This window comes from Protopterus annectens, chromosome 1.part2 (genome assembly GCF_019279795.1).
Source record: "Protopterus annectens isolate FY-2018-M chromosome 1.part2, PAN1.0, whole genome shotgun sequence".
Taxonomy (NCBI): domain Eukaryota; kingdom Metazoa; phylum Chordata; order Ceratodontiformes; family Protopteridae; genus Protopterus; species Protopterus annectens.
This window is the reverse complement of record NC_056727.1, coordinates 964,777,956-964,800,402: the sequence shown is the minus strand read 5'-3', so window position 1 is coordinate 964,800,402 and position 22,447 is coordinate 964,777,956. Positions and strand designations below refer to the sequence as shown.

The 22,447-nt window shown below is 39.7% G+C and overlaps 1 protein-coding gene across 2 annotated transcripts in view; it reads right to left on the bottom strand.

Annotated features, from left to right (window-relative positions):
* RNF19B (ring finger protein 19B) overlaps positions 1–22,447 on the bottom strand; it is a 645,200-nt gene that overhangs the window by 185,948 nt on the left and 436,805 nt on the right. The gene's annotated exons all lie outside the window — the stretch shown is intronic.

Below are 22,447 nucleotides of genomic sequence, written 5' to 3'. Positions count from 1 at the left end.
TTTTGCAGTGGTCCGAACTGTTTGGGATTATTCCTTGTTTAACCCTAAATTGGGTTTTGTTTTTAGTTTTTTCTATTTTAAATCCCACTATCGGATCTATAAGAAGATGGCAATAAGATGTTACATCAGTCAAATGTCGTTGAATTTCTATTTCATATGCCTCTTTGCCCCAAACCACTATGGCGCCACCTTTGTCCACCATAGTGATAACCAAACCATCATTATTACTCAAATTTTGCAAAACTTGTTTTTCTTCCCTGGTCATATTGTCCTTAAAGTGCCTGAACACCTTGCCCTGATTCAATTGTAAATCTTGTAACACTTGTTCCTTAAATATTTTTACTGCTCCATCGCACGGGGGCTGAAACTCAGATTTCTTAAATATAAATCTATCCTGTGTATCTCTAAACTGGGGTCTTTGAGAATAATAATATTTTAAATTCAACTTGTGACAAAATGCCTTTACATCTTTCACCACTTCAAAATGGGACACATAGCTATCAGGCACAAAGCCAAGGCCTTTATTTAACACACGGTATTCCAAATCTGAAAATGCATGGTTAGTCAAGTTTACCACCAAATTGTTACTAATATTCTGGGTATTGATGATATTATCAATCCGTTGTTGACCATTTTGCTGAACATTTCTTCCATTTCTTGAACCAGATGCCTGGTGCCAGAGCCATGGGCTCAACTAAAATGCCAAAAAAATGTATAGTTGTCCCCTTTGGGAAAAAACACATACCTGCGAACTACCACATAGGTGGCAGTACACTAAACACCGAAAGTGTGATAAGAGATCTAGGGACACAGGTGGACAGTGGTCTCACCTTTGATAATCACATAACCACAGCAGTTAGAAAATCCTTCTACATGGCACACCTCATCACTAAGGGCTTTTCATCCAGAAAAAAGAGGTCATTGTTTCTCTGTACTCATCCCTCATTAGACCCATTATAGAATACAATGCTCCATTTGGTATGTACCTCACAAGACATCTGTAACAACTAGAATGACCACAGAAATACCTCATAAGAAGAATCACAGGCCTAAAGCAGAAGTCTTATGCTGACTGTCTAAAGAGACTCCAGCTATACTCTGTCACATACTGCCTACTCAGAGGCGATCTCTGCCTAACATAGAAGGCCATGTCAAACCCAGAGTTGTTGGACATGCTACACTTAAAGAAATCCCAATCCCTCCGAGCCACACGCTCCAAGGGATTTTAACCATGTCATCACGATGAATAGAACATGCTGGAGGGATAGTTTCCTGACCCAGAGACTCTCTATACTCTGGAATAGGCTGCACATACATGTCAGGCAGAGTGCCTCAATGGCTCTCTTCAAGAGGAACCTTGATGATTGGATGGGAGATAGGAAATTCATCCCGGGGATCACATCAGTAGACCTGCTAGACAGGGGTCCAGGAAAGTAAATATTTGTGGGAAGCAATAGCCAAGGAATCATTATGGCTAGGCTTGTATAGGGCCTAGGGTCGATAGCCGAGTACCTATCTATGAAGCTATGAACCTATGAAGTCTGCAAAAACTATAATTGTCCTGGGGTATCTCTGAAAACACTGCATGAAGACAATCTTGCACGCTATACTAAATGATATACAAAATCTCCCCAAACTACTTATTCTTTTCAAAGCATGACTAAAGGAAAGCAATTATTTTTCTGTACAAATCATGCGTTCCTGTGGTTTATTTAGCAGAGGAAGCCATATTCTAGTACATTGATGCTAGCTTGCAAGTAAAGAAATAATGATCATTTTAAAAGCAGAGCAGTATTAATTCAGAATAAAGAATTTGATGATTAACAATTCCCTTCTAGTTCTGTTCTGTCTCACTTGCCTTAAGAATGCTAACTGGGTCACCTACAATGCCTGTGCCTTCCTCCAACGTAAACAACATATCTTTATGTTTAATAATATATATGTGCTGATTTCATACCTGCTTCAGGCTCCTGTTGTTCTTGTTTACAAAAACTGCTCATGGATTATCTCAACATTCCTTAGTCTTCAAATATGGAGGTATTTCTACACATCCTGATTAAATAACCTTCTTTTATGCTTCATTGAATGGCTGTTTATTGTGGTGCTTTTTTCATTTATGAGAGACCCATATGCTTGTATGCATACTTACACAGAGTGTTCAGGAAAGGGTAGATTTCTACTGTGCCTGACTGCTAACAATTTGCATTTTGCAGAAAGTTCCTGATTTGCATCATAGTTTTGCCTTGTACATCATAAACATTTTGGCATTAGAGTTGCATATTTATTATTGTTCAAAACATGCATGTTGATGCAAAACCTGTCACCATATTAACCTTTTAAGCACAGATCAGAGTAATATTTTAATATGTCCCTGATTTTGGGCCTTTATTCCCCATTATTTTTGGCTTTGCATCATATTTAGCAATTCACATTATTGCTATTTCCTCTGGTAGCAGCTCATTCTAGAGAACGTTTTATGTTTAATTATACAACGATGGGTCATTGCTATTCAAAAACATGCACACTGATTGGACAGCCCAACCAGCGTGCCTGTTGCAAATCGAGCATATACCAATAGAAAAAAGTCCAGCAGGTAAAGTGCCATTGATCAGCCAGACTTTTCTATTAGAATATGCTATGGAGGGCAAAACAAAATGCACAAAAAATTAGGTACATTCTGCAAAAGTGAAAAAAACAGAAATGTACCTGATTATTCTTGAATTTCTGTGTTGTCCCTCCTTAAATCTCAGCAGACTCTTGTACCTCTCAACTTTTCAGATCTCTGCAGAATGTCCAGATTTTTACCTCACAATTTTGTTTTTTTCCACATTTAAAAAAAAAAAAAGTTTTCTAGCAAGCCACTGGAGTTGAAGTCATTAAATAATGACAGACATTGCAGATTTAGCCTTCATATCCTTCAGAAAATCCATGCTAACAGAAAACCTTTCCTTCAAGCAACTTTCTAACTTTATAAGATCAATAAAATCTGTGACTAGTTTTGGACCTTTGCCCCCTCATTATGTTTCACCTTGCTGTTGGAAAGTTGCTTTTCTTTAACAGCACTGATGTACTGTGCAAGAGTGGGAAACCTAACTCACACATGCATGTGAAGTACTCAGATAATGGTGGACAATGGGAAATGAGGAGGAACAATACAGCACCATTATACAAATACATTGTTAAAGAAAGGAAGGCAATTTATTTCTTAAATACTGTCATTTGTAACGGCAATAACTTACCTGTGAGTGTGGGTATATCAGGATTTACCCATGGCTGGCTTTGTTTAATCACTCGGCCTTCGCCCTCATGATCAAACCACACCAACCATGGGTAAATCCTGATATATCTACACCCACGAGTGGGTTATTGCATTCTACATTGGACAGACCTCACGTCTATTCAGGACTAGAATTTCAGAACATGAGTGATATTAGGAATAGGTGTTTGTCGAATGCATTATCTAAACAGACTCTGAAACATTCAATGGCTAAATTTACATTTATTTTTATTGATAAGATAGGGTATCAATAGAGTTAACAAGTCTGGGTGGCATGGTATTTTAAATAAAAAAGAGAAGGCATGGATTATAAGGTTAGTGGGATTATTTTTACCTGGTTTAATTGAATATCTGTAATCAACCAATTGGAATTGCATAAGTATTCTTTAAAGAAGCATTTGAAGGATGTGAATTTATAACACTGAAGAACCGTTGTTCCCAAAACCATCTGTTTGTTGTCATCTTATAGATGAGAAGGAATGATATCAAATTAAATGATTTAGTCAAATTTATCATGACCTCGTTGTATGCTGGTGATTTTTGATTTTGTATATCAGGATTTACCCACAGTTGGCTTTGTTTAATTATGCGGGCTTCACCCTTGTGATCAACCATACCAACCGTGGGTAAGTCCTGATACACCCACACCCACGACTGGGTAATTGCTTAAAGAGAAGACTCCTGACCATACTTTCTCTATTAAATAAATACATCTTCTCAACTTAATACAACTACTACCTCACAGTCTACGCTTACAACAGAAGAAAAGATATGTATACATACTCAGTCCACCGCTTTTTGTCCAGTAACTAGTATCTTACAACAATCAGCAGTCATTCTGTTACCTATACAAAGCAGACTATTATTAATCTAATGATTACCCCTGTTACCACTGGTCTCTATGGATAGCTTATGTTACCTGGCTAGTCTGACTTTTACCATCAATACATATATACATACTGATTACAACCAGAGTACACCATAGAAATGGATCTTCATCATATTATAAAATTAAAATGATCAAACTTTAAATATGGACATTCCCAACACTGCACCAAAATTACTAAAGATTAAACTTAACCTAAACCCATACAGGTATTTGTGACACAAATTTATGGAAAAAGTATAAATATGTATCTTATCCCAGTCATACAGCAAGGAATAAGCACCATAGCCCTGGCTGGTCACCACAGCTGATCACACAGACTCACTGAGTGATTACTGGAGTACATTCTGTTGTAAAACTTTAGCAAATATTAAATGTTGCATTATTTGCAGTCAGCTGCATTTCTTGCAAGGCAGGATATTCCATTAATAGACGGATACCTTGACTATTACAGAATCTGGACTAGGAGCTACCATACTGGACAGTGAAATATTATCTCCTAAGTCCAACTTAGGTAAAAATGGCAACACAAACAGGGAGATGGTATGGCCACCATACATGGTACAACGTATTCTGCTAGTTACACTATCATACCCTTTGTTTCCTGTCACTAAGGAATTACTCTGTCTTGCTTTTATGCACCAACAGAATCTCCCAGTGATACTGTTGAAGGCATTCTACAAAGACTGACATCCAACATTAATAATAATCTGGTGATCATGCAGAATTTCAGCATTGACTGAAAACTTCACTTTGACCCAGTTTTGAAGTCTACCACATGGCTGTTTCAACTAACACATCTAATTGTGATACCTACTAGGAGAATAAAACCTCTGGCACATTGGAATAAATACTTCTTTCTGCACTTGACAATATTGTAGCAGGCTAGAAACTGATGTTGCTGCACACACCATCAGTTATCACCTGACAACATTTGTTGTTCGGCAATTAATGCAAGACCCTGACAGCACATCAGTACACGCCTCCTCCTGAAAGGATAGGAGATTCACATTCAGTAGTCTTCACTGCCCTCCCCTGCTTGTTCTTCCATTACAGTTTGCATCAGAGTAGGTCAAGGCCACTTTTCTGCTACTGCTCAACAACTAAAACAGAGCTAATTGAAATACATGTCCAAGCCTTGGTTCACATCAGACCTTTAGATTCTGTTTTATAGACCAGTTATGACAGCAGTACTTCAAAAACAAGGTACTTTATCACCATTTAAGATAAGACACTACAGAGCAAGCAAATATACCTTATAGCACACCAAAACAGCAACTGCAATCCAAAACATTCCTCATCAAAAATCCAGCACTCCTACATGCCAGTAGATCAATAGAGCCCATTCCATCCACCACCTTTCCCCTTCTGAATTCTGCCAAAAATAAGTGTACAATTCACTGTCTATTCTGACAAAATAAGCGTACAATTCACTGTCTTCTCTGACAAATGAAACTACTACCTACAATTCCAGCAGACTCATCATAATAAACCACAAATGTTCTGGGCGAGTATTAACCAACTAGTACACCCAGGTCAATCTAGCACACCAAACTCACAAGGCACAGACATTGAAAATCCCAAGCAAACTGCCAATGCATTTAATACCTTTTTCACTGAAGCCATTCAAACACTTGCCAGTCAGTTATCACCTCATGGCTTTCCTATATCTAACTCTGACTCTACCCAGCCCCCTCCATTTCTCTTCCTGCCAGATCCAACAACAAACATTCTTACCCTCATCCAAAAACTGAAACCATCCACTCCTTCAGCAGACCAACTACCCGCTGAATATCTACAAAAAGCAGCCAAATTCATTGCCTATCCCATTTCCATCTTGATCAATAGAACCATCAGTGAAAGAAACATCCCTAGTATCTGGGAAATCTCCCATATTATCCCCCTACTTAAAGGCGGAAGCACTACTGAATTCTCCAACTAGTGTCTCATAGCCTTACTTTATCTTTTGGCAAAGATCAGGGAAAAATGTATCCACAGGCAAATGCTAGACCACCTAATTCAAAATAATTTACTATCCGGCTGTCAACATGGTTTCAGACCTTCCCACAGCACTACTACTACCCTCCTCTCTTTTACTGACTGTATCAACAAAAAACGCAACCACAATATGCTTTCCTCTGCATTGTTTATTGATCTGTCCAAGGCATTCGCTATGGTAAATCACCAGATACTTTTAAATATCCTAAAATCCCGTCACTAGAAGAACTTGCTATAAAATAGTTCAAGTCCTACTTAGATAACAGACAACAGGTTGTGCTTTGGCACAATAATCTATCTACCCACCTGCCTGTTAACCTTGGTGTCCCTCAAGGGTCCATATTAGGACCCTTACTTTTCTCTATATTTATCAATGACCTTCACCTCACAATCCCCCAAGCTACATGCATCCAATAGGCAGACAACTCCACTCTTATATGCTCATCCACAACCAAATCTGAACTTCACTCCCTTACCCAAAACGTGTTTAACACAGTTGAACAATGGTTTAAACAGCGCTGTCTCCTTCTTAACCCCCAAAAAACTAAACTCCTCCTTTTTACTCCTACTCATAAGTCTTCCCCAATAGATTTCACTGTAACATCCAATAACAGTACTTTCATATCCCCAGAACCTACAACCAAACTACTAGGTATCACCACAGACAACAACCTCAACTTTGACACCCATATCTAAGAACTGTTAACAGAAAACTAGGCTTTCTGTACAGGATCAAACCCTTCCTTTCTCCTGCAGCTAGAATAACTATTGCTCACACTCATCTAATCTCTCCTCTCCTCTATTCCTCACCCATATATACAAATCTATCTAAAAACAACCTCAATAAAATGGAACATTCCTACAATAACATAGCCAGATTTGCTACAGGAAACCCTTTCAGAACCCACCACTGTTATAATCTAAAGCAGCTAGGATGGCTTGAACTGCAAAATCAGCTTAGATTCCACCAACTGACCATTGCCCATAAGACCCTTTACCAACCTACCAATACTCTTGTACTATCTACCCTCATCATCCCCTATACCAATCTGAAGACCTTACGGTCATCATATAAACCTCTTGTAAATATTTCAAAATCAGTCAAAAAAGCTGGGGACTCCCTCTTCTTTAATACTGTTGGAAAATCCTGGAACCTCCTTCCCAGTGAACTTTGCTCACTTCCCTCTATATCACTTTTGAAAGGTAAACTAAAACTCTTCCTCAGAACACACTGGTTGTGCCCTGTACTAAGCCTGACTAAGCATCTAGCTCTTCTAATCTTGCTTCTGCCTAGCCTCTTCTTCTCATTAATAAAGTCCTATTTTCCTTAATACAACATACCCTTGTCCTACTATATAATCTTACTTGCATTTTCTGGAAACTTATGTTTGTGACAACTTTTTTTTTTACTAACATAATTATATTATAACCTGCCTTGTTTTTTATATTATGTATTAACCTGCATTTTTTGTACTGTACCTGCATTTCCTTGTACTATGTTTTGAATGTCTATTCTCTTTGATAATCTCTGTACTATACCTACTCCATATATTGTACATATGAATAGTTGTTTATGAGATTTTTGTTTGTATATGAGATGTTTTGTTTTTGTTCTCACGGAGATTATCTCCCGGGCCTCTACTGAAAATGGACATGTATCCAGTTAGACTAGCCCAGTCAACAAATGTAAAATAAATAAATAAAATGTGACAGTGTATTGCCTGACTGCACACTTACTACTTGCACCACAACCACTGACTTCTGTACCATAACATTCAGCCTTACTCTTCAGCCTGTCCAAGTTAGCCTTACCAAAAAACTACTGCTGAAGCTTAAACCCTCCTCACTGATGATAATTTCCTACCACCCTATCTTTCAGAAATGGCTGCTCCAGCCATCTCCTTCCTTATTTCTATTCTGGTACTTCACTCTGTACTTGGGCAATGTATTTAAAACCACTCAAACCTCTCATTTTGTCAGGAAGGATAATCATGGTAAGACACCTTTTCTAATGAGAGGAAGAGGGGGAGAAAACCTAATGAATCCAGTTATCCAGCTAACACAGAGACACCCTTTCAACCAAACAACCCTTTGTTATTAAATTGCCATCATATATCAGGGACACCCCTGATTTCTTGTCAAAACTTAAGGATTTAAGGTGGACAACCAATATATACTGGTTAACTTTAGATGTGAAGACCCTTTATATGAATACTAAACATGTACATGGGATTCAAACTCTGAAATATTTTTTTGGGGGGTAATCCAATTATTAGTTTTGTTATTCAATTGTTGCAATTTAATTTAACTAATATTTTTTTTAATTTAATGTCATTTACCATCAACTGCAGGGTACATCCATGGAGGCACTGTTTGCCCCCATGTATGCTAATTTGCTAATGGGACTGTTTGAAATTGAATATGTTTACAATCATAATGTTTTTAATAATTTTGTAATGTATTATTTTCATTATATTGATGATTTAGTTTTTGCTTGTCAAGGTGGTCAAGACCAGATCTCTGACTTCGTTAGAACTCAGTGGAAAAATAGATTTGGCCTATCCTTTGATGAACCAAAGTGGGGGAATAATTTTGCACATTTGGATATAAAACTAAAAGTGTGTGACAATGGAGAAGCTCTCACTTACATACACAAAAAGTTTGAAGATGTTGGGCAATTTTTGTATGGTACGAGGTGTCACCACCCCACCCACCCCGCCTTGTCATTGTCATTACCTTATAGTGAATTTTTACAGCTAAGACAATTAGGTAATAGTGAATTCGATTTTATGAAATAAATTAGGTTTACTACTCAAATGTTTCTCTCTAGGGGGTACGACAAGTCTGTTATAAAGAATGCCTAACTTTGAGTTAAGGAGGAAACTATTAATAATGTGGCTATTAGATTAGCAATTCATGCCCATGAGAAAAATAGAAAAAATAGAAATTGTAATATATCTTCCCTTAATAGGCAGAAAATATATTTTGTTTCTATTTACACAGTATTTAGTGACTAACTGATAGATCTGGTTAAATATTATTGGAATTTTTGTTGCAGCATCATGAGTTTTCTACCATTTTATGCCCTTTTTCTTATATATCTTATAAAAGATGCAGGAATTTAAAAGATATATTAGTGTACAGTAATTTTCAGATACAGAATAAGTATTCTTTTAGGACCCTTGCTACTTCGGGCACCTTCCTCTTGTTGGGACTGTTTGAGTTGTATATATGTTCAGAATTTTTTTTAAGATTAATGGTATTAGGTTTGTACCTACTGATAGATATACTTGTAAGACAGTAGGAGTGACTCCTTGCTGGAGTTTTTACAATGCGAGGAAGATTTTTTTGATTCTTAACTTTGGAGGACTTTTTTTCATCTGCTATTCTGTTTGAAGGGAGTGCCACTTAGGGAATTTGCCAGGGCACTGAATGGCCTAGCTACAGCACTGCATGCAGTAACATTACACTGCCAACAGGCTCTCCGTTAGAATCTGCATGCTCAAAATAGTCACCTCCACCTCTGACAGCAGACCTGTCACTAGTGGTGTCCCCCGAGGATCTGTCCTGGGACCCCTACTGTTTGGCATATACTTCTCAGTGGTACAGACAAAGATAAAAGGCCTATAGCTGACAAAGTTTGCAGACAACTATAAATTTGATGCTGTCATTGACTTCCCAAATGATGTTAACATACTGTAAGAGGGTCTCACAGCAGCAAATTACTTGTGCCAAAGTCATGGCCTTAAGTTAAACACTAAAAAATGTATTATCATACCATCTGGCAAAAACACAGTCCCTACTGATTAAACATCAATGGCAACCCTCTAAGCACACAATCTGTGGTGGGAGACCTGGGTACACAGGTTGACAACAATATTACATTCTACCATCATGTAGTGGCAGTGGTCAGAAAAGCCTTTTACTTGGCTCATCTCATAAGTAAAGGGATTGCATCCAGAAAAAAGGAGGTTATTACCTCTCTGTACACCTCCTCATTAGGCCAATAATTGAGTATAATGCTCCATTTGGTATGTACCTTTCCAAACACCTGCACCAAGTGGAAAGGCCACAAAAATACCTCACAAAGAGAATCCATGGCCTCCAACACCTGTCCTATGTGGACAGTCTCATATCACTACCACTCTACTCAGTATCATACAGATAGTTCAGAGGTGATCTGTGCTTCACCTACAAGGCAATCTTGGACCCTGCCCTACTAGAGATGCTATATATGTAAGTCTAACTCCTCTCGCATTACCTGCTCAAAAGGCCTAAATCTAATATGCAACATTAACAAAACCTGTTGGAGAGACAGGTTTGTCTCCCAGAGGATGCCCCGTTGCTGGAAAAGACTTCCCATACACATCAAACAGAGTACCTTGCTGACCCTCTTCAAGAGCAACCTTGATGAGTAGATGGGAAGCTACAAATTTGTCCCAGAGGTTCCACCTGTGTCCCTCATTGACAGGGGTGACAGATGCTGACCAAGGTTTTTGGAGATAAACTATTAGCTAGGCTGTCAGGGCCCTTGCAGCCGCCCCCTAGTAACCCTCCTCTATGATCCTATATCCTTAACCAGCAGCTGACAGAAGACAGTTAAAAAAATGAAAAAGAAAAGAACTACCAGACATCACCTATACCTACTGAAATGTAGAGATCATTAAATGTTTTTGCAGGGGGCAAGTAAGCTCCTGTATACCTCTATACTCCCCAACTTCTATATACTAACACACTGGATGCACCAAAGTGACATAGGATGAGACACTTTGCAACACACAAACACCAAAACCCTACCCTTTCACTATCACTTTAAATTTAACAATACTGTGCTCAATTAAATCTGGGAAATTAGTAGTTAATGAACCTTGACTTGCCAGTATTAAATGCATTCCACCCTAATTACAAACACACACAGACATCCCTATATTTTTATCCTTGCAATATCCAAGGAATCACTGGAAGCACTAAAGGAAGTTTGGTGTCTTCTGAGAGTGGTGCCTCAAATTCAGGCTTGGATCCCACTTCCAATTCTTTTATCTTTGCTACTATATTTACTACTTCTAATATGGTTGGTTTAGACTTTGATTTCCATTTTTTTGGCAGCCACCCGAATTAAACTCTGTGAGGGCTTACTATGTCCAAGAACTCTGATTCTGTATCACAGATCAAAAAATATAATTTCTTTAGTTACACTAATTTGCTCACCCAGAACTTCTGAGAGGGTAGTTTGCAGGGAACTTTTAAAGTCTGTCAACTCATTACATCCCAAAAAATATGTTCCTAATTATCTTGCTTGTCTTCATCACACCTCCAGCATTTGCAATCTACCTGAGGTAAAATTCTTTGGAGTCTGCTTGGGGTATACATATACCTATGCAAACACTTCCAAGCAAAGATCCTAAATCTTCTAGACTTTATTGCATACTTGGAAGCCATACATATATCTTCCCTTTGTTTCTTTGTGAATTGCTTATGCAGTCTCTCATCCCTATCTTTTCTCACCTCCCCTGATTGATTCTTATAGTTATGCAATATTTTATATGCTCTACTAATTATCCCTTTTCTAACAGCAGCTTCTGTTCTAGATTCTCCTAAAAAAACTCTACTAGTGCTAGTCTTTCACTTAGGATTCCTACATTCTGTTCTCTTTGCCTATACTTTGACATCAATCCTTGATAGGAGTGCAGTCTCTACCCTGCAGTCCAAATGAATTGAGATAAACCCGATTAGGTTATTTTGGATGGAAGTGCAGAAGCTGTCTCCAGTTAGACAGGTGCATTAGGACAGGCTGGAAAAAAATCTATAGATAACAAAAGACAATTTTGGGACATAAGAATAAATGATGGCAAATAAAAGAGGTAGAAATGTGAATACGAGGTAGAAGTACAGAAAACAGGGATATTCTATTTTATTTTGCTTCATCTTAAACTAAACACAAAGGACAGCTTTCCTTTTTAGAGGTGACTGGAGTTATGGTCTGCTTTTCTGGTAGAAGCACACAATATTCAAGCTAAGGAGATGACACAAATTTAATTCTGTACAGTTTACTTTGCTTAGTTATTTCTTTACCATTACAGTAGATTTCATTATGAGTTGAGAACAGGGACATATTGTATAGAAGTATGAATAATTTAAATGGAACATGACAGAAGGTAGGAGCAAAACACGGAGTACTTACACTAGGTGAGGTAACAGTGGAGAGCACTAGCTGTAATGGAAAGGTCAACAGAAATGTCATTGAGCATGAGAGTTGTCCTGCTGGCTTCATGTACATGCTGGTCATGGAGGACTGCTGGTTTTGCAGTGCAGAATATGCAGTTAACTGGGCTACAGGAGAAGGGGTATTGTAATTAAAGGCATTCCATTCATTCATTCAACACTAAACTGTTTATCATAGGCATTGATGGCTTGGGAGCAGAGGAGGGGCTTATAATGTAATCAGGCTGCCACATGAACTTTGCAATTGCATAACTGGGTGACACAACAGGGTGACAGATGGGAGTTCAAGGAAAAATGAAAGTGATTGAGCTGAGTTGGGAAAGGGGGTACAGCAATCCAAGATTCTTTTTCTTTTCTTCTTTTTTCAGTTTATTTATTTGTAAGCCATATAGGTGGACATATAAATAAGGAGCCTTCTCAGCTAACATTGGCCAAAAGCAAATAAAAAGAGAACTGCCTCTGCCAACATATACTTAGTGGAAGCAGCGATTTTCATGAGGGCAACACAGGAGCAGATACAGCCAATACAAGCTGATTTTCAAATAGACTGCTGTAGCCTGAGGACTACAAATAGAGCCGTTTCAATTTTGTTCTGCTATACTTGAGGACATTTGCTGAAGGATAGCCAGAGGCTCCACTTAAATTAAGACTTGACATTAACTGTCACCTAAAACATGGAGCAAGATGTGAATGTGCCAGGTGATTTAATAATATTTGACTTTTCAAAACTGATTCTGTTTCACTGGTTATATTATGTTGCCTTTCTTTCTTCTTCCATATGAAAATCAGGCCCATTCCTGTTCACTACTGCCCTAGACATTCCCCCAACCCTTCCCAGAATCTAAGGAAAAGGTAGAATGAGGAAAAAGACACTGTCATCTTACTAGATCCTTAACTCCCTCGAGTGACCAAATGTGCCTGCTGCTTTAGTGGGTATGATGTACAGGCTCACTGACTCATTTGTGCATCCACATACATACCAATGTCTGGCTATAATGCTAAGCACTTCTTGGCAGGCCAGAGAGCATGTCCCATTTACACTTGGTCTTTATCATGGTGTCAGTAATGCAGCAAACTAGGCCAATACCCTGCCCCTTAGGAAGGATGAGCAGATGTCAGCTGTTAACCCCTTCCTTTCATACTGGTTCCTGCAGTACCAGTAACATTAGTTCATCCCAGGTCATCTTGTTTGAAGGCAGGGCTTTATGCCTTTGTGTCAGACAGCCGACATGACTTTGTTATACTGATATTGTCTGAATCATTGCCTTGTTCATATATACATGTGAAAGGCTTACATGACTACTGCTGCTATTTGTTGTTGTTTTATATTTGAATTGCTGCTATTGTACATGATTGTATATACTGAGGTTATTCTTGTTTCATCTTCCTGTGTTCCTAAATTGTCATGTTCATTTTTTTCTATCATTTATATTGCCTTGCCTTTTCCCATACCATGTCTGATAATGGTCAGTTATAACTGATCCAACTTGCATAATTATTAACTAAATAAAAAAATAAGTGGGTGCACCAATAATATCTGTGGGATTACTCAAATAATTAAAGGTCAGACTGAAGTTGATAGTCTGGCCTTGATATAGAGAAGCACCAGATATAATATGAAAGACTCCATTTTATAATCCAACAAGTAAAATAATGTTTTCTGGCAATACTCATTAGCGACGAATTGGATGATATGCAGTAAAGCTGGGAGCCTGGGGTATACTTAGCAGAGTATAATCTGTCCAGATTTCTATAATAAGGGCATTCTTGAGGTGGAAGAGAATAAAGGGGCTCTTAAAGGGGCAGTGCAAAGCCAGTTAAACTTAAAGCACTCAGAACAGTCTGGTAGTTAATATAATGGTCTAAGGCTAGGAGCTGTTAATGATCTGCTTCCTTTAGTTCATGGTCGATTGTCTCAGCCTCCATTTCCCTACTCTGTGACTTAAGCAAGTTACTTAACCAGGAAGTGTGCTGGGGTGATTGTGTAACTGGACTAGGTTCTTTAATAGTCTCCCTGATTGCATACCTAGTAAATACCTGTGCACCAAAGAATTAGCTCCCTCCATCTAAGGATATCGATGCAGTAAGCAAATACAGCTAACAGAGCATCTGGAAGTACCAAACAAAACAGCAAGGAATATGCAGATGCAAGTAAGATAAACAGCAAGGACACGGAAAACATAAATCTCATTGGATGCAGGGTACAGTCACTATAATGGAAGGAACACATTAAGCATTTGACATTACACACGCACACACACACACACACACACACACACACACACACACACACACACACATACACACACACGCACACACACACACACACACACACACGCACACACACGCACACACGCACACACACGCACACACACACACACACACACACACACACACACACACACACACACGCACGCACACACACACACACACACACACACACAAACTCACACACACATACATACATTTGGACTCTGTGTCTTCACTTACATTGATAAGAGTTATGGAACGGCAATGTGTCCTTATACCAGAAGGCCGACAAGGCATGAAACAGGTCAGCTGTATGACACAGGTGTGAATTCTGGACAAAGACAAAAATAATGGGGGGACAGAGTTGCAAAGTCAGGGACAGATTTTAAATATTGCATTTATAAACTTAAAAAGTTGCATGAATAACAGGTTTTGCATTAACATGTTTTCTGAGGGATATGATGTCAGAAACTCAAATATCTGTAATTGTTTACTGACTGGAGTCCTCAATGATTTGCCAGAAAACTACAAATTTTGTGGGGAACAGACCAAATAAATGAGTAAAAAATCTGAGCATTCTGCAAAATTCTGGAGAGATGAGGGATGTGCTTCAAAGTGGAAAACATATCTGATAAATTTGGGGGGATATGCACTTTAAGGCTTTCAAGTGTCATTGACCAGCTTGGGCTTTTTTGTCCCATGTAGCAAAGTGACAACTCTTTCTTTGTACTTCCTTCTTTATTCACACAGTTTTGTTCACCCTTTCCTTTCCTACATTCAGGATATGCCGAGTTGCCCAATAAACATTCATAATGGAATTTGTGGATCTGCAAGCTCTACAGGTTCCAGTTTAAGAATATGTCTGTTGGAGCTAAAATGAAGATAACAATAAAAGAGTAACTGTTATAAGCAAAGGGGATTTACAGGATAAGAAAGCAAAGAATAGAGTGAGACTTCCTCTTTGGAAACAAAAAGCCAACCAACTAAACAAACATAAAAATTGCTGCAATAGAAACTTATTTAAAATGCTTATAGTTATAACATACTCCTTTGAATAAAAAAGTATGACACCCAAGAAAACAGCATTCAAATGATATAATTTCTTTGTTGCTTATTTTAGCTTTAACATTCAAGCTCAGGTAAATGTTTTGCTCTTTGCTGTTAGCCATTATGTTTGTAACAGCTGCAAACAAATACAATCTACTGCTCAATGCTAGAAGTCTAAATCTCAAAATGCACTCGCTCGAAGCACTCCTTAAAATGGGGCACATCGACATTTGTGCTATAACAGAGACCTGGTTCAAGGCAGCAGAAAGCATCCCTGCACTACCAGGCTATAATTAATTCCACACCTTTCGGACCGAAGCTCCAAAGGTGGTGGTGGTTCAATATTCATAAAGGATGCACACACCTCCAGACTGGTAGCCCAACATAACGTATCAGAGATACTTCAGGTGCAGTTAACATTGGGTAAGACAGCGATTTAGGTCGCAGCTTGCTATAGGTCCCCAACCATGTCCCAAGACTCACAATCCACGTTCCTAAGCACACTGGAGAATATTAGGGTCCAACCTAACACTCTCATACTCGGCAATTTCACCTACCCCTCCATTAACTGGGAAAACTACTCATGTACCAATACACTTGCCCAACGTTTCCTGGAATTCATTAATTCCAATGTCCTGGACCAGTTCGTTCTTACCCCCACTAGAGGTAGCAACATCCTTCATTTGGTCATTACTAACATGGGCAACTGTTGCTCTACACAAATAACCAACTCCTTCCTGGTTAGATCTGACCACAAACTAATCACCTTGGAAATCCACATCCCTCCCACCCCCTCACCCCTGCAAAGGTAACTACCATGAAAAACTTCTCCAAAGCTAACTTTAGGTTCCTAAAAACAGAGGTGGCTAACTTCACGGTACCCATACAAATGACAATAGTTGGATGACTGCTGAATCATACACCAATGCACTGTACGAACACATACACAAATGCATGGAGACCAACTACTGGTGTCAGAACCAGGGCCTTAAGCTCAATGTCAAAAAATGTGTCATCAACCCTTTTGGGAAAAACCTGGATCCCATGAATTACCACATCAACGGTAGTCCATTGAACACAGAAGGTGTCAGCTTTGGCCGGCTAACATCTACCTGAAATCAACTGGATGTATAAATGAATTTAAGTACCCTTTTATCTGCTCTTAAGTATATAGTACTGTATTTAATTGATTTATTTGTGTTTTTCACTGAATATTAACTCAACTGAAGTTGTGGCTGTTTAATTGATTTATTTGTGTTTTTCACTGAATATTAACTCAACTGAAGTTGTGGCTGTCTCTCTACACAGTACTTGTTAGAATTTCTGTTTAGCCATTGATAGCAATGGGGGGGAGTTTCACCTCATCACTGACATTCTGTCTTGCCTTATATAAATGGTACATTTTGAGTTATCTTTGCTTAATATCAGAGCTTTGGCCGGCTAACATCTAACTGAAATTAACTGGATGCATAAGTGAATTTAAGTACACTTTTATCTGCTCTTTTGCATACAGTACTGTATTTAATTTATTTATTTGTGTTTTTCACTGAATATTAACTTAACTCAAGTTGTGGCTGTCTCTCTACAGTTAGTACCCCACCTACCCTCCCTGTTCTTGTTTTGGTGTTAATGTTGGTGGCTTTGAAATTTCCCACCCATCTTGTAGATTTGTATTTGGATACTCCTTCTGGGCCCATCTCATTTGCTCACTCAACTGAGTGCAGTGAGATCATATTCTGGTTTCAGGCACTCCTACTTTGTACAAAGAGAACATTTGGGAAGAACAACCCCTGTAGCCTCTTCATCCTGCTCTGTTCCCTCCCTCAAAAAAAAAAAAAAAAAAAAAATATATATATATATATATATATATATATATATATATATATATATATATATTTTATTCAGTTGCTCTTACTGTAGCTGCGTTAGTTGCTCTTCTGCGTGCTGTTATCTGTTCAGTCCCTCTTACTCTGCACTTATTATTGCTTTTTAGTAGCCTTCTAGTTTACTGCCTTCTGCACTTCTTTTTTAGTCATTTGTTAATTTAATTGCATTTATTTGAACTGTATTTGCCATAGTGTTGCTACACACTCGGGTATGCTGGCCTGCACTACAATTGGAATTGTATTTACTGCTGTTTTAGCTGCTTTTCTGTAACAAAAAAAAAATCTTAGCTTGTTTCCTGCTTTCCTGTAACTAGTCAAGTCCAGATAGAGGCTTGCTATATCCAGGACTGTTGGTAAGCTTCTGAGCCCTCCAAGCCTTTCTGTGTTGGAGGGAAGCCTTCTAGCTTATCAGTAGGAGTGGTAAGCACTAGGTAGCCTATCTGCCATGGGAAGAGTGGGTTTTAGCCCTGAAATTGTAGTTCATTGGCCGGTTGGGCAGTTTTTCCATCTCTTTCTACTTTCTGGTTAAAAGCCCGTTTTGCATTTGGTCCCCGCCTTTCCTATAACTAGTGTAGTCCAGGTAAAGATTTGCTGTATCCAGGACTGTTGGTAAGCTTCTGAGCCCTCCAAGCCTTTCTGTGTTGGAGGGAAGCCTTCTAGCTTATCAGTGGGAGTGGTAAGCATTAGGTATCCTATCTGCCACAAGAGGAGTGGTTCCTGGCCTAGAAATTGTAGCTATTGGCCAGTTTTTTCCATCTCCTTCAATGTTCTGGTTTAAAAGCACTTGTTTCCCACCTTTCCTGTAACTAGCCTAGCCCAGATACAGAGTTGCTGTATCCAGGACTGTTGGTAAGCTTCTGAGCCCAGCAAGCCTTTCTGTGTTGGAGGAAGGCCTTCTAGCTTATCAGTGGGAGTGGTAAGCACTAGGTAGCCTGTCTACCATGAGCGAAGAGGTTCTTGGCCCAGAAATTGTAGTTTATTGACCATTTAGACAGTTTGTCCGTCTCTTGCAACTTTCTGGTTTAGAAAACCACATCTGCGCTTGTTTCACATCTTTCCTGTAACTAACCTACTGGGTAGCACTAGAAAGCCTTAAACTGATACAAGCCTTCTAGCTTAGAAGAGAGATTTCGGAGTGATTAAGTGTCAGTTTTCTGTACTTTCTTGCTGTACTTAACTGTTTCCCGCCTAAACGCAGATTTTCCAGCTTTTATTGTGATTTAAAAGCTTGTTTTTTCCACATATTGTACTTATTTGACTGCCTGCACTTTTAAAAAGTTGTTTTTTGTTTAAATAATTTATTTAACTGTTGTAGGCTACACACTAAAGTGTGACAGCCTTTTCTGATCGTTTGTAGTCGTTTAAAGCTGTTTTAATTGTATTTTTTACTGTTTTTGCCTTATCTTTTCAAAAAAACAAAACAAAAAAATTCCTTGTTTCCTGCCTTTCTAAGTTAGTATAGTCCAGTTTTCAGGCTAGTGCTGAATTCAGGGCTGTGATACTAGTTTCTGAGTTGTCCATACCTTACTTGGATAGAAGGAAGTTTCTCTGTTTACCTGTGAGAGAGGGGAGCTTTGAGCAACCTATCTGTCCCTGGAAGAGTGGTTCCAGCCCAGAAGTTAGTAGTTTATTGGCCAGTTTGGCCTAATTTCTATCTCTTTCATTTCCCTACTATAAAAAACGCGTTTGCACAGTTTTGCTCACCAGGCAGTGCCGGTTAGCTATGGTTAAATTATTCCCAGCTTCACTAAGTCTCCTCTTCAGTTTTTCCCTTGAAACTAGTATAACTCCCAACCTAAGCACTCAAAAAGCATCTTACAGCCCAGCACTTGCTCAGACCTAATAGTAAGCACTAATATACCCTGACACTGATTGCCCAGCAGGGCAAGGCTCTTTATTCACCCCTCACCAACCAAGCGACTAAGCAGCTCATCCTACTATTCAGGCATGACCAAAGGGCAACTTCAGGTGAACTCTCCAATCCAGCTGGTGAATCTGGGAATCCTGAGGCAATGTTACAACTGCCTCATGTACACAGACAACCCTCTCCTCCTACCACAAAATGCTAACATATGCAAGAGATGCAATTATACAGCCAAACTGGAAGCTAAGCTGTCTCCACCCAAGACAGGAACTGTCAAGAGGAGAAGATTAACACTTGTACCACACCTCCAGCCTCACACAGACCTACTAAAACAGCACTGGCAAAAAATACACATAAATACACAAAATCATACTCGGAGGCTCTAAATAAAAACCTGCAAAAACATCAGAGACCTCCAAAGCAGACACCCAAACAACCTGCACCTCCCATCACAAACCAGACAGCACATAAAACACAAAATCAGTGTGCCGCACAATCACAGCCCTTAAGGTGAAATAACATACCTAACACACTGGTAATAGGTGACTCTATAGTCAGGCACACTGACGTCCCACTCACGAGGCTGGACAAGCAGAAGGTTACTGTTAGCTACCTGTTGGGAGCCAGAATCTGCCACATAACACAAGCACACAGGTCACTCCAGAACAAGTACAAATATGACTCTGTCATTGTTCATGTTGGTGTGAATGACCTGAGATGTACCTCCCTGGACTACATGAAAAGAGACATGGAAGAGCTCTCTGATCATGCAGCCCAGGATGGTATGACCATGACCCTGAGTAGCATCCTGCCCTCACCAAGAATGATACCGCAGTATAAAGAAAAATTTATCAATTTCAACAATTGGCTAAGCTTCTGGTGTTATTCAAAGTGGATGCAGTGTCTGTCAGCCTGGAACGACATGCTCGATAAGCCACGTTGCTTTGCAAGAGACGGCTTGCAACTGTCACCCCTAGGCTTTCGAATACTGGCCAAGGCTCTTGCTGCCCCCATAGTGCCTTTTTTAGGCAAGGCTCAAAAGTCAAACCCACCTCCGTAAACAGCACAATTAATAAAAAACTGAGGGTTATGCTACTCAGCACCAGGAGTTTAAATCTCAAAATGCATGCAGTCGAAGCACTCCTCAGTATGGAGAACATCAACATCTGTGCAGTAACCGAAACCTGGCTCAAGGCTCCCCAGCAGTACTGGGCTACAACTCATACCACACGTTTCGGCCACAGAACATGGACCAAAACACAAAAGGAGGGGGTGTATCCATATTCATCAGGGATACCTACACCTCCAGGTTAGTGGCGCAGCATGATACCTCTGAGATTATCCATGTGCAACTAACATCAGGCAAATCTGCAATGCAAATTGTGGTCTGCTACAATCACCCTCCATGACCCAGGACCACCACTCCACCTTTCTGGAGACACTGGAAAATATGAAGGTCCTACCGAACACCCTGATATTTGGTGATTTCAATTACTCTACCATTCACAGGGAAAACTACTCAAGTACAAACTCCCAGGCCCAGCACTTCCTGGAATTTATCAACTCAAACGCCCTGGATCAGCTGGGAAACTCCCCCACCAGAGGTGAAAACATATTGGACCTGGTCATCACCAACATGGGCAACAGGTGTTCCACACCGGAGGTCAACCCACCACTGGTTACATCAGACCATAAACTAATCACTCTGGATGTCCACACCCCACCACCACCCCCAACTAAGGAAATCACAGTAAAAAAACTTTTCTAAAGCAAACTTCACCTTACGTAAGACAGAGGTGGTAAGTTTCACAGCCCCCATGCTAAAGGATCACACTGCCCAAGATGCAGAAACCTTTACAAATGCACTCTATGAGCACCTACAAGGATGCATGGATCATGCCATCCCTTGCAAAACCAAGACTCACTCCTCTAAGAGAAGGAAACCAGTTTGGTGGACCCCTGCAATAAACAGGCTATACAACAGAAGGAGGAAACTAGTTCAGAAAAAAAGCAAATCCCAAGAAGGAATGACATCCCTGATCAGTATCAGTAAGAAACTAAGGTCCCTCATGAAATCATCCAAGGCTAAATTCGAAAGAAATATAGCCAAGGATTCAAAAGATAACCACAAAGCCTTCTTTAGCTATGTTAAGAATCTAAGTGGCAACTCGCAGATATGCACTGAACTAGTGCAAAATATCACAAAATATACTGAACCTACTGATATTGCCAACATCCTGGCAGATAGATTCAGTGCAAACTTCACCTCCTTCTCACCTCCAAAAGGGCCCACAACAATACCGGAAAAGTGTAGTGTCCTAAAAATCACAGACGCACAGGTGAAAACAGCCCTTTCAAAAGCCAAAAACACAGCATCAGTGGGACCAGATGGTGTCCCAGGCTGCATCTTGCATGAACTACAGAATGAACTAACCCCCCCACCTAAACACGCTGTTCAACTTCAGCCTCTTCACAGACTACATGCCCACAGAATGGTGCAGAGCAATGGTTATTCCTCTCCACAAAGGAGGGGCCACAAGTGACCCTAGTAACTATCGTCCCATAAGCCTGACTAGCTTGGTTTGCAAGGCTATGGAGCACATCATCATGGAACTCATTAACAAAGACATTGGGAACCTCCAAACACTTGACATGACACAGTTCAGCTTTGTTAAGTGCAGATCATGCCTACTAAACCTGGTTGACTTCTTCGAGACAGTCACCAAGACCATAGACAAGGGAAAGGTGGTTCACACAGCCTACCTTGACCTTGCCAAGGCTTTCGACACCATTCCCCACTCGGGTATTACAGAAAAACTCACCAGCTTGAACATAAACCCCTACGTCACGAGATGGGTCGCCAACTGGCTTACAGACAGAACTCACACGGTAAGAATAGCAGGCTCCAGATCCGACTCTAAACCAGTCAAAAGTGGTGTCCCACAAGGCTCGGTCCTGGGACCCCTACTGTTTGGCATATACTTCTCAGAAGTACAGGCAAACACAAGAGGACTATG